Raw genomic sequence first — 10,951 nt, forward strand, 5'->3', positions numbered from 1 at the left:
TCTATGTTAGCAGTGTAGGTATTCTTAACATGACTGTTTTGGCAATTTTAAAAAATGGTGTATAATTTAAGTCTTCTCTTTAATTCCTTTTTTTTCAGAAGGTCCCCAAATCACAGTTCATTTATTCAACAAATACAGAGACAACCACTGGAGACTAATGACAGATAGGGCAGCAGGAAATACATGAAGATGGACAGTAATCAAATGATTCAAGCAGATGTAAGCCTGCAACATGTGATGAGCAGCATGATGAAGGAGGGAGATGGGGCTCCAGCAGCCCATAATCGGAGAATCTGACCCATTCGGGGAGACCAGAGAAATCCTTCAGAGAAAGAAACAATTTAGCTAAAACCTCAAGAGAAAGAACTAGTTAACCAGGTGAACATGGGAGGGAAGAGCATTCTAGGTAAAGCAAATGACACGTGCAAAGGTCCTGGGGCAGAAAAAGCATAGCAGGTTTGAAGAATGTAAAGAAGACCCGTTCGACTATGCCATAAGTAGTTTGCAAGGGACCAAACTGCACAGAGCCTTGCAGGCCACAGGGGAGTCTGACCAGTGGACAGCCACGGAGTTTAGACAGGCGCCTGGCAAGATCTAGCTTCTCAAAAGCTCATTCTGATCACTGTGTGAAAAGTAAATTAATAGCAGTAGACATCGCTTTCATTTCCATTTCACTAATCCATGAAGCATTTGCCCCCAATACACAGCCACATAAACTGATTCTCCTTTCTCTCCTCCTCTTCCTCTTAGGAAGTCACAAAAAGCCCAGCAGTGAGTTAAAAGGAGGAAAAGCTCTGGCTTTCCAAGGGCCCTGATTTGGGGCATTGCCAATCCAGAGTTGCTGTGAGTCAGCAGAGCCCCCGGGGTACCCTAAACCCGGGGCTGCGCCTGGGGGCTGAGCCTGGGGGCCCCGTGGGGAAACTCTCCTGCTCGAGCAGGCGCAACTCAGTTCCTCCCTGACCCTGACCAACCTCCATCCGCTCGCCCTCGTGACGCCAGAGTTGGCCACTCCGAATGCACTCGCGTGTGGCCCTGCCTGGTCTGCTGCGACTTCCTCCCCAGCTGGGGACGCACTTGACAGATTCCTGGGTGTTGCGTGTTTAGCCATCTCTGTAACCCCAGGGCTGGAATCTCCTTAGCTGGTGAGCAGAGAAGTGATTAAAACACCCTTAACTGGGCTGGGGATTTAGCTCAGTGGTTTCGCCGCCTGCTGCGCAAGCAGTGACCTGAGTTCAATCCCCGGTACCAAAAAATAAAAAAATAAAAAATAAAACACCCCTAATTAAGGACAACTATAGCCCTCAAAAATTAGAGGCTCATAGCCGGGTATGGTGGCAACTACACAGGAGGCTGAGGCAGGACAATCACCTGAGCCCAGGAGTTTGAGACCAGCTTGAGGTACAGAGCGAGATGCGGTCCAGAAAGAAAAGAGTGAAGGAGGGAAAGAGGGAGAGAAGGGGGAAGGGAAGAGAGAAAGGAAGGACATTAATTAATTAATAATTAATTAGAGGCTTGGCTTGACTCCTGCCCACAGTCATTGTCTGCACAAAGCTCTAGGAGAAGCGGGAAGCGACCTGGATGTTTCTCAGCCAGCATCCACTTGCGGCCGTCATCACCCTGGGGACCCCGAGCGTCCCCCGATTGGACACCTTCTCTTCTGAACAGATTAGAGCCGCTCTCTCCTTGTACTTTTACTGTGATCTCCCCGATTCCTGTCTTCCATTCCCCAGGGGTTATGGGCCATGTTTCCTAAATCAGTGACCATCTATGGGGAGCTTTTGTTCTTCCGACACCCTGGGCCCTTCTGAATGAATTCTCCAGGTCACGTGTGCCCGAGTCTTCCGGACCGGGGAGGAGGAGGCTGCGGCCAAGCTGACGCATAGTTTTAGCCAAGTAATCATCGCCACAGTGAGAGGCCGGGTAAGGGCAGCTCCCGCAGGGCCCCGAGCGAGACTGAGGAGCATGGTGCGGTGCCAGGGTCTAGGTTTTATTTCCTCTAACAAAGCTTTGTAATGAGAAGGACTCATCTTGGTTTGTTGTCCCTTACGTGCTTTCATCAGCATAGAAATGCAGTGGACACGGCACAGACCTCCCAGTTAAGCCCTGCCTGGGCTACTTGTCAGCACAGGGCCCAGCCAGCTTACCCTGTGTCCACGGATGCTAGCTACTCTCCCGATAGGGACCGTGCCACGACTCCCTGCTGTGCTCCACGCAGACGGAGTTGACCCCCTCCGGAGAGGTTTCTGACAATTCAGAGGCCACTCAAACAGGTGCAGGAAGCCAAGTACACGTCTGTAAACCCAGCACTTGGGAGGCTGAGGCAGGAGGATCCCGTGAGTTCAAGGCCAGCCTGAACTACTGTGTCTCCAACAAAGCAAAAACAGAAAGAGAAGCAGTTCCAAGAGAGATGGCACTATCTCTGCTCCTCCACCCCACCCCACATGCTCTTCCTGAACCTCGGAGCAGAAGTTCACAGCACCACCTTCCCCCAGATTAATTTGCCAAGCCAGAAATGCAAAGGACACGCCTCCTCCCCCATCCCGACCGCCGTCTCCACCGTCTCTACCGTTCAGTCTGCAGACTGCACTGAGCAGGCGCCGGGAATGAGCCGTGTGAGGAAAACGGGCTGAGTGTGGCTCGAAACAAAGGGTTTCAGTGAGACAGGCTGTGTGACAGAAGCCTCGGAGAGTGTAGGGAAACGAATGAAGGACACAGAAGGAGAAGCCCTGGGGAAGGGACATCGGTTAGAATTCTTCTGGGGTCAAAGGGGAGGACAGGTGATGGAAAGAAAGGGAAGATTCTCTGAAAAATAATTTGGAAAAATTCCTTTAAGTCCAGCAGCAGGATCCTGGTTAAATAAATTATGTCACTCTACAGAAGAGTGTGAAGCTATTTAAAATGATGCCGCAGAAGGACAGTTAGCGACATGCACAGATTCAGGGCAGAACACAACACACTGGCATTTCTTGCTCAAGGAGAATATGAGCCTTTAATTAGAGCTTGCTTTTCCTGGCAAAGACAGTATGTATTAAAAACCTTTTACCCCAAACACACGTTTAAGGAGACAAAGAACTACCTGCTTCCAGGCCAGGGATTTAGCTCAGTGGCGCCACCTGCTTTGCAAGCGCAAAGTTCCTGAGTTTGATCCCCAGTCCCCCCTCAAAAAAAGAACTGCGTGCTTCCTCACAGGAACACATCCTGGACAACCACAAAGTCAATCATTCAGAGATGTCAAAACTGGGCGTGGTGGCCCCCACCTGTGATCCCATCACTGGGGAGGCTGAGGCAGGAGGATTGCCATGAGTGCAAGGCCAGCCTGAACTACATACTGAAACTCTGTCTCAAAATAAATAATATATCAGAAAAGTTTAGTGACGTTTCTTGAAATCCAGAAATCAAACTTGAAAGTTTTTTTTCTTCAGTTTTTCCCTATTATGATTTGTTTTGGGTAATTCAGATCTGACACATGACTGTCGTCATACCGCTCTTCCTTTTCTTAGTTATGACAAATAGATTTTGACTATAAACTCTAATGCTTGGGTTTGGCATTCCTCAAAAGGTAAAAGGATAAAATTATCATATGAGTCATCAATTCCACACCCTAAAGAACGGAAGGCAGACTGTTAACTAGATGGTTGTACAGGAATGTTCATAGCAACATTATTGACAATAACCAAAAGGTGGGGAGAAATCTAACCATCCATCACTGATGAATGCATAAAAAACTGTGGTCTATCCAAACAATGGAATATTATTTAGCCATAAAAAGGAATGTGGTTCTGCTACAAAACAGATGAACCTTGAAAACTTGTGGATGCTGAGTGAAATAAGCAAGACACATAATATACAAATATTGTATTATTTCACTTATATGAATGACCTAGAATAGGCAAATTCATAGAAGCAGAAAGTAGAAGAGCAGTGCCCAAAGGTGGGAGGGAAGGTGGCTGGGACTTATTACTCATTGGGCATAGAGGTCTGTTTAGAGTGATTAAAGTTCCAGAAATGGAGGGTGGTGATGGTTGCAGGATACCTTGAATTTACTTAATGCTGCCATGTTGTTAAAAGGGGTTAAAACTGTAAATTTTGTGTCATGTATATTTACGATACTTTTTAATTTTTGTACTGGCAATTAAACCCAGGGCATTTGCACTGAGATGAACCTTCAGCCCTCTGAGACAGGGACTTGTTAAATTGCCCAGGCTGGGCTCAAATTCACAATCCTCCTGCCTCAGCCTCCCAGAGTGCTGGGATTACAGGAGTTTACCACCATACCAGCTTACCACAATGTCTCAGATTTGCAAAAGAGCCCACTAATGCTTTGGCAACTCTGAGGCTTCTAGATTTTTTGGAAATTTCTTTATGTGATTAGAAAAAGGTCCTTTTTTTTTTTTTTAGCAGAGTTCTGTACTTTGCTCTGAGTCTCCACTGTAGGCTCGGTCACCTGCTGATCATGTCTTTGTGCCCTCCTAATGCACAGAAGCAAATCTTGTTAGGAAAATATATCCAGTGTGGCCAGGAACCCAGGAAAATGAGAGGGCAGAACATTTTACAAGAGAAAGAGCAGGGAGACAGGATAGAAGACGTAGAAGACAGGATGTCTCAGGGTGAGATTCAGCCTGACCTCGCCTGAGGCTGCGATTTCTACGGTCCTGAGAGGAGCACATCTGCCCTCCGCTTCAGTACACCCTGAAGGGCGCTCCACAGGTGACCATGAGGGGACCCCTGAGGCCGAGCCAGGCCCGCAGCAGGCAGGGGTCAGATGTGCCCCGCATCCCGAGTGTGAGGACAACCTGGTACAGCACCTGGAAGCAGCTTCTGCTGGCTCAGGGTCATCTGCACTCGCTCCTGGGTCCCTGCGACGGCTCAGCAGCCCAGCCTCCAGGACAACAGGGTGGCCGTGGGTAATTATTGTGAGTATCTAAGTGTCACAGAGGCCCATCAATACTGAGATGGTCATCCCGGAAATGAAGGTGGCCCCTAGGGAAGTAAGGAGGCTGAGGGTGCTGCCGCCCGGAAACAGATCCACGACTCTGGAAGCAGAAAGGGGTAAAACAGTAAGCGGCGCACAGGGGAGGGGTGCTTCAGGAATCCACCTCCTTAACCCAGATCTACAAAAATCTCATGTACAAGATAAGGACAGGGGATGGGCGTGAGTGGGTTTTGCTTTACAAAGGGATTTGTGACAAGGTAAGATTCCTTTTAATTATAAAAAATGAGACTCCTTTTTAGGAGCTTCTCTACCAAAGAGAGAGGCATGGACAGAGCCGGCTGTGACCTCCCAACTCATCTCAGGTGTTTCATTTGCAAAAGGAAAGGACTGGGCTGAATATGGTCTCTCAGGCGCTCAGTCTCAAAAAGCTCTCCCCAGTGTGTAAAGTGAGATTGGTTTGTTCTCCACACTAACTTATGCAGAGTGCTCAGTGTGCTACCGGGTAAGTGGCCAATGAATAGATTGTGTTAACAAAGTCTGCACTGTGGGCTCCCAGGCACCACTGAATGGGGCCCTGACTTCACTCAGAACGTTGGCTCACACCACGCCCCTGTCACCCACCAAGCTCCATCCTTTCTCATGCAGAACACATCAAGCTCATTCCTACCTCAGGGCCTTTGCACTTGCTGTTCTCCCTGCCTGGAATACTTTCCTCCTAAAGTTTCAAAAAAAAGTCTCCTTAGTGACATTCAGGTTCCAGCTCAACTTCATTTCTTTTGAGAGTGCTGCTGCCTAGCTACTAAGATATACAGAGAATTCAAAACCCAGCCAAGAATCCATTCTCTTTTATGTTCCACATGCAACATCTATAAAAACATGTATTTTCCTCCATACATCCTAATGTTCAATATAATACAGAATAAGTTCTTCAGCCACATTTCAAAGAAATCAAAAATTCATTCTTGGGCTGGGGATTTAACTCAGTGGTTTTGCCACCTGCTGCACAAGCACAAGGACCCAAGTTTGATCCCCGGTTAAAAAAAAAAAAAAAAATTCATTCTTTAAAATACTCGGAGTTGGGCCAGGGATTTAGCTCAGTGGTTCCTGCGCCTGCCTTGCAAGCACAAGGTCCCAAGTTTGATCCCCGGTACAAAAAAAAAAAAAAAAAAATACTTGGAGCTGGACATGGTGGCGCACATGTGTGATCCCAGCACTTGGGAGGCTGAGGCAGGAGGGTCAGTACAAGTTCAAGGCCAGTGTGGGCTACACAGTGAGTTCAAGCCATCATGAACTGCTTAGCAAGACCCTGTCCAAAGAAAAAAAAAAGAGAAACGCAAAGCTCAGTGTTACTATTTTAAACTGACTTGGTACAAGAATCAGTCTGAACATTTCCTAAGAGCTTAATTATCACCTCACTTTCATTATTACATTTTACCAATCAGTTTCTTTGTTTTGTGGTCCTGAGGCTCACAGGCGGTCTGCCACTGAGCCCACCCCAGCCCTGATTTCCGGTTTTATTGTGCAGGAGCATTAAACCCTCAGCACCATCAGAGCCAAGTGGCAGATCTTGGCTGGGGAAGGCGGAGGCAGATCGCGTCCCACTCTGAGGAAAGAGGCGACAGGCAGGGGAGGCTATGGGGAGATGAGAATTCCAGAATTCTCAAGAAAGAGACAACAGTTACCCTCAAGTGACCCAAAGAAAGCGACTGCTCTGTCACCACACTTCCCACAAATTTCCTATTGTGCAGAGAGGGATTCATGAGCCAGGAAGGTCAGAGAAAGGGAAGCCACCCAAGGAAGGAGCCACTTCCTCTGGGTTGTGCTAAGGTGACTGCACGCTGCACACCTGCATGTCACACACACTAGCACCTGAGAGCATAAAACTTCTCAGAAACAGTGTCCTCCGATTTTGCAGCAGCAGCACTAAAGAGTAGAAATGAATTGGGAAAACCCCAAAAGAAGCCCTTGTGATCTCTTCATATGAACTTGGATGTTATTCTTATCTATATTCAAACAACTGAACATTCAAAATGTGACAAGTCTGACATGGTGGCAGACACCTGAAAAAAGAAAAACCAAAACCAAAATGTGATAACGTTTTACAGTCTGGGAGCCCAAGGAGTCTTGTGATCACTCTGTCTTAACTACCAACTGTTATCATCCTCTATCTTATGGCAGAGTGGAGATGCAATAAAGCAGAAAAAGCAACTCGATTTTTTTTTTTTGGGAGATTTACTCAACTGTAACATGGGCTTCTGAGCTGGGTGTGGTGGCACAGGCCTGTCATCCCAGCACTCAGAGGCTGAAGCAGGAGGATTGCCACCAGTTGGACGCCAGGCTGGGCTACATAGTGAGTTCAAGGCCAGGCTGAACTACGTAGTGAGACCCTGTCTCAAAAAATAATTGTATGACAATAACACCTCAAAAAAGCTGTATTTGCAGTTGGGGAAGAGAATCCAGGGCTTTATACATGGTAGGAAGTGCTCCACCACGGAGCTACACTCCCAGCTCTGAAGGCTGGTTTTTGTTTAGAGATAAGGTCTCACTACACAGCCCACACTGGCCTCAAACTCCCTTTGTGGCCCACCTAGGTTGGCCTCAAAATTATGACCCTCCTGCCTCAGCATCCCAGAGCTCAATTCCAGTGTATACCACCATACCCAGCTCCCATGGCTGCTTTTAGAGAGACTGAGGGAAAGAGTGTAAATGCAGTAGCTCTTTTCCTAATCATCTCTCAGGATCAGCGTCTCTGATTGAGCTTCATGGTAGGTTACCAACTATCAATTCATGAAAACTTGTATTTCTATACTTCTCTTAAATGACCTTCTGCTGGGAACAACTCGTTACTATGGGATAAGTATTAACAATTAACAAGAACTGGAAATGTGTCTCGATTCTGAAGTTTTATTTTGCTTTGTTTTTCAGTAGTGGGGGTTACACCAGAGCCTTCACACTGAGTCATACCCACATCTCTATTTTTTGAGTCAGGGTCTCCCTAAGTCACTAAATTGCCTAGCTGGGTTTAAACTTTCCATCCTCCTGCCTCAGCCTCCCAGAATGCAGAGATTACAGGTGTGAGCCACCAGGCCCAGCAAAGGCAGGTTTTTTTTGTACCGGGGATCAAACTTGGGTCCTTGTGCTTTCGAGACAGGCAGCAGAACCACTGAGCTAAATCCCTGGCCCAAGCAAAGGCAGTTTCAAGACTCCCACCAAAGAGATTTTATAAACTGGGCTTTCCTTTTCTATACATAATTAAGCACTCCCAATTCTACCAGCCTCCTTTTGTTTTTTGAGACAGGGTCTCACTGAAGTTGAGGCTGATCTTGGACTATGTAGCCCAGGCTGCCCTCAAACTTTTGGCGATCTTCCTGCCTCAGCCTCCCGTGTGCTGGGATTACAGGTATGCACCACCACACCTGGCTACCAGCCTCCATTTTGGCAGTTAATCTGTCTCTAGCATCAAGAACACTGCAAGCACTTGTAAATACCTAGTGAATGAACAAATAAAATCCCACTTGACTTGTCACCACCTTCTCCTGGGACCACTATGGACCAAGACAGGTGGCATCTCAGTTCCTCCCTCTTAACAATCCCATTTCTACAGGCAGGTGCTGTTTGGGTTCTGGCATTTTTATTATTTCCCTTTTAACATTTGGAAAACAGTATTCTAGCTTAGTACATCCTGGAAAGGAACTAAAAAGTTCTATCAAATATTATGTGTAAGAAGCAATCAGGCTGGGGGTATAGCTCAGTGGTAGATCTCGTGCTTAGCATGTGCAAGGCCCAAGGAGGGAAACTGTTAAAAAGGACAAACAGATGACAACACATGGGGAAAGCATGGACTACTATCTGGGAGAGAAAAGTCCACAGATTAAAAGGATCATGATGCTGAGTCTGCAGCTACCTGGAATTCAAGAAGTGTGAATCAGAAAACAAAAAGAACTACCACTATGACCACAAACTAAAATCATAAGCCGTTTACCTGCCACCATTTACACAGCACGAAAGCAGGGTGTTTGCATGTTCAGATCGATAGAGAAAATCTGAAGTATAAATTAGTTATTAAGGTAGCTGAAGTAGAATAAGTAATACATTCCTTTAAGATTTACCTTTCCCATAACTCTTATCGTCTAAGGTGATGGCTAACAACCTTTGACCTGTAACCTAGCTGTAGATAACATTTAACCTGGAGAAAAGCAAAGTAGAAATGTTTAGGTAGTTTACAATGTATGTGTTTTAAGCACCATCTGTTTGTTATATGTCTGTGACTTTAACCATTAACAGGAACTAGTTGTAGAAGAGAAACAAATTTTACTAAGACCACCAGGAATGAGGTAATGGCTAAAAGAAGATATAAAAGGAAATGTTAAAAGAAAGAACGGCACAGACATTGATCAGACAAGTTTCTGGCAGTCCTGCCTTGCTGGCAAGTAAAGGCTTTGTTTTTTTACCCAACTTCTGTATCTCCATACATTTCTTTCTGTGATTCTGGAACAGGATGATGGACAGCAGTTGGGTTATGAAAGGTGTATTTGTTGAATTTGTGAAACTAAAAACATCTATAAAAACACAGCTGAAGGGAACAAACAAACATTCTCGTGGGGAACTGTTCCAAGAGGTGGAACTAGGCTGAGTGTCGTGGTGCACACCTGTAATCCCAGCACTCAAGAAGCTGAAGCAGGAGGATCACCATAAGTTCAAGGAAAGCCTGGGGTACACAGTGAGTTTAAGGCCAACCTGAATACATAGTGAGACCCTGTGTCAAAATACAGCACTGTAGTGTTTCTCTAACTGCCCAATTCTCCCTAAATTGTGATAAATGGCTCTCAGTGGAAGGTAGCCAAAGAATACCTTGCTTGGAAAATAAAGGTAGAAGCTCATCAGTCAGATCAGGTTTATTTAGAACAAACCTGAGAGGTCCCGCCCTGGGATTTAGACCAGAACGGTCCCTGTTGTACGGACTATAAGGTCTTTCAGGGTTGTGAGCTGTGGAGGGGAGGGGCTGTGAAGAGAAAAGGTAAAGACTGTGCTTGAGGGGCCGGGGATTTAGCTCAGTGGTTCCAGCGCCTGCCTCGAAAGCGCAAGGTCCCGAGTTAGATCCCTGGTACCAAAAAAAAAAAGAATGTGTTTGAAAGGTGGTCAGGACCCAGTGAAAGGAGGTGTGGACGCGGCTTGACAAAGTACAGGGAGTGGTGGCCGGTTGTCAGGAGCAGGGCTGGAGGATGACGGGGTTACGGGGTGCAGCCAGGAGGCCGTATTAACCCGTGACTTTGCATCTTAGCAGGGGTAAGAGGATGGGGGGGTGGGACCTTGAAGTGGCCTCTGGTCAGCCTAGGATGGCAGCGGTGCGCCGCCTTCCCACCTTCCCCTGCGTTTTCTCCTCGACCTGCACTCAGGAAGCTGCTGACTTGGGGCAAGGAAGTGGCCTAGCCTCAAACCCTGAAGGGCCATTTTACCAGGCACGGGACACCTGATATTTAAGCTTTTCCCCTAGGGGTTCGGAAAGCAGCACCGCAGCCTTTCCCACCACACAGCCTGCACAAGTTTGGACTTCTTAAACCAAACCTGGTGGCACAGGTCTCTGAGCCCAGCACGCTGGCAGGCTGAGGCAGGAAGGTCCCAAGTTTGAGCCCAACCTGGGCAACTCAGTGACTCTATGTAAAAATAAAACACATAAAAGGTTGAGGATGTATGTAGCTCAGTGTGAATGAAGGTCCTGGATTCAATTCCCAGTACTGCAAAAATAGATTAATTTTTTTTTTTTTTGGTACCGAGGATCGAACTCGGGTCTTTGTGCTTGCAAAGCAGGCAACGGAACCACTGGGCTAAATCCCCGGCCCCTCAATTAATTTTTTTTTAATGTTCTCTACAGCCCCGGTCCCCTTCGGACGTCACTCTGTCACCTCCCTATCCCTAGCAGCAAGTACACTGCAAGTCCTTGGTAAAACACCTGTTGAATGAATGAATAAAACCCCACTTAAGAGGGTCGCTTCTAGGCCCCCACCCAACCTCGGCTCC

The 10,951-nt window shown here is 46.9% G+C and overlaps 1 protein-coding gene across 5 annotated transcripts in view; it reads left to right on the forward strand.

Annotated features, from left to right (window-relative positions):
• The window catches only part of P2rx7 (purinergic receptor P2X 7), a 42,458-nt gene extending 39,092 nt beyond the window's left edge, over positions 1 to 3,366 (forward strand). For 2 of the 5 annotated variants that reach the window (XR_015446224.1, XR_015446223.1), the window contains one exon: positions 99 to 3,366. The gene's annotated coding sequence lies outside the window, so the exon portion shown is untranslated. The remainder of the gene's footprint in view (positions 1 to 98) is intronic. The other 3 variants (XR_015446227.1, XR_015446225.1, XR_015446226.1) reach the window with 3 other exon arrangements.
• Positions 3,367 to 10,951: the final 7,585 nt, after the last annotated feature.

The sequence above is a fragment of the Heterocephalus glaber genome, unplaced genomic scaffold (assembly GCF_053883595.1).
Source record: "Heterocephalus glaber isolate CG9 unplaced genomic scaffold, H.glaber_assembly_v1.0 deba00001687, whole genome shotgun sequence".
Taxonomy (NCBI): domain Eukaryota; kingdom Metazoa; phylum Chordata; class Mammalia; order Rodentia; family Bathyergidae; genus Heterocephalus; species Heterocephalus glaber.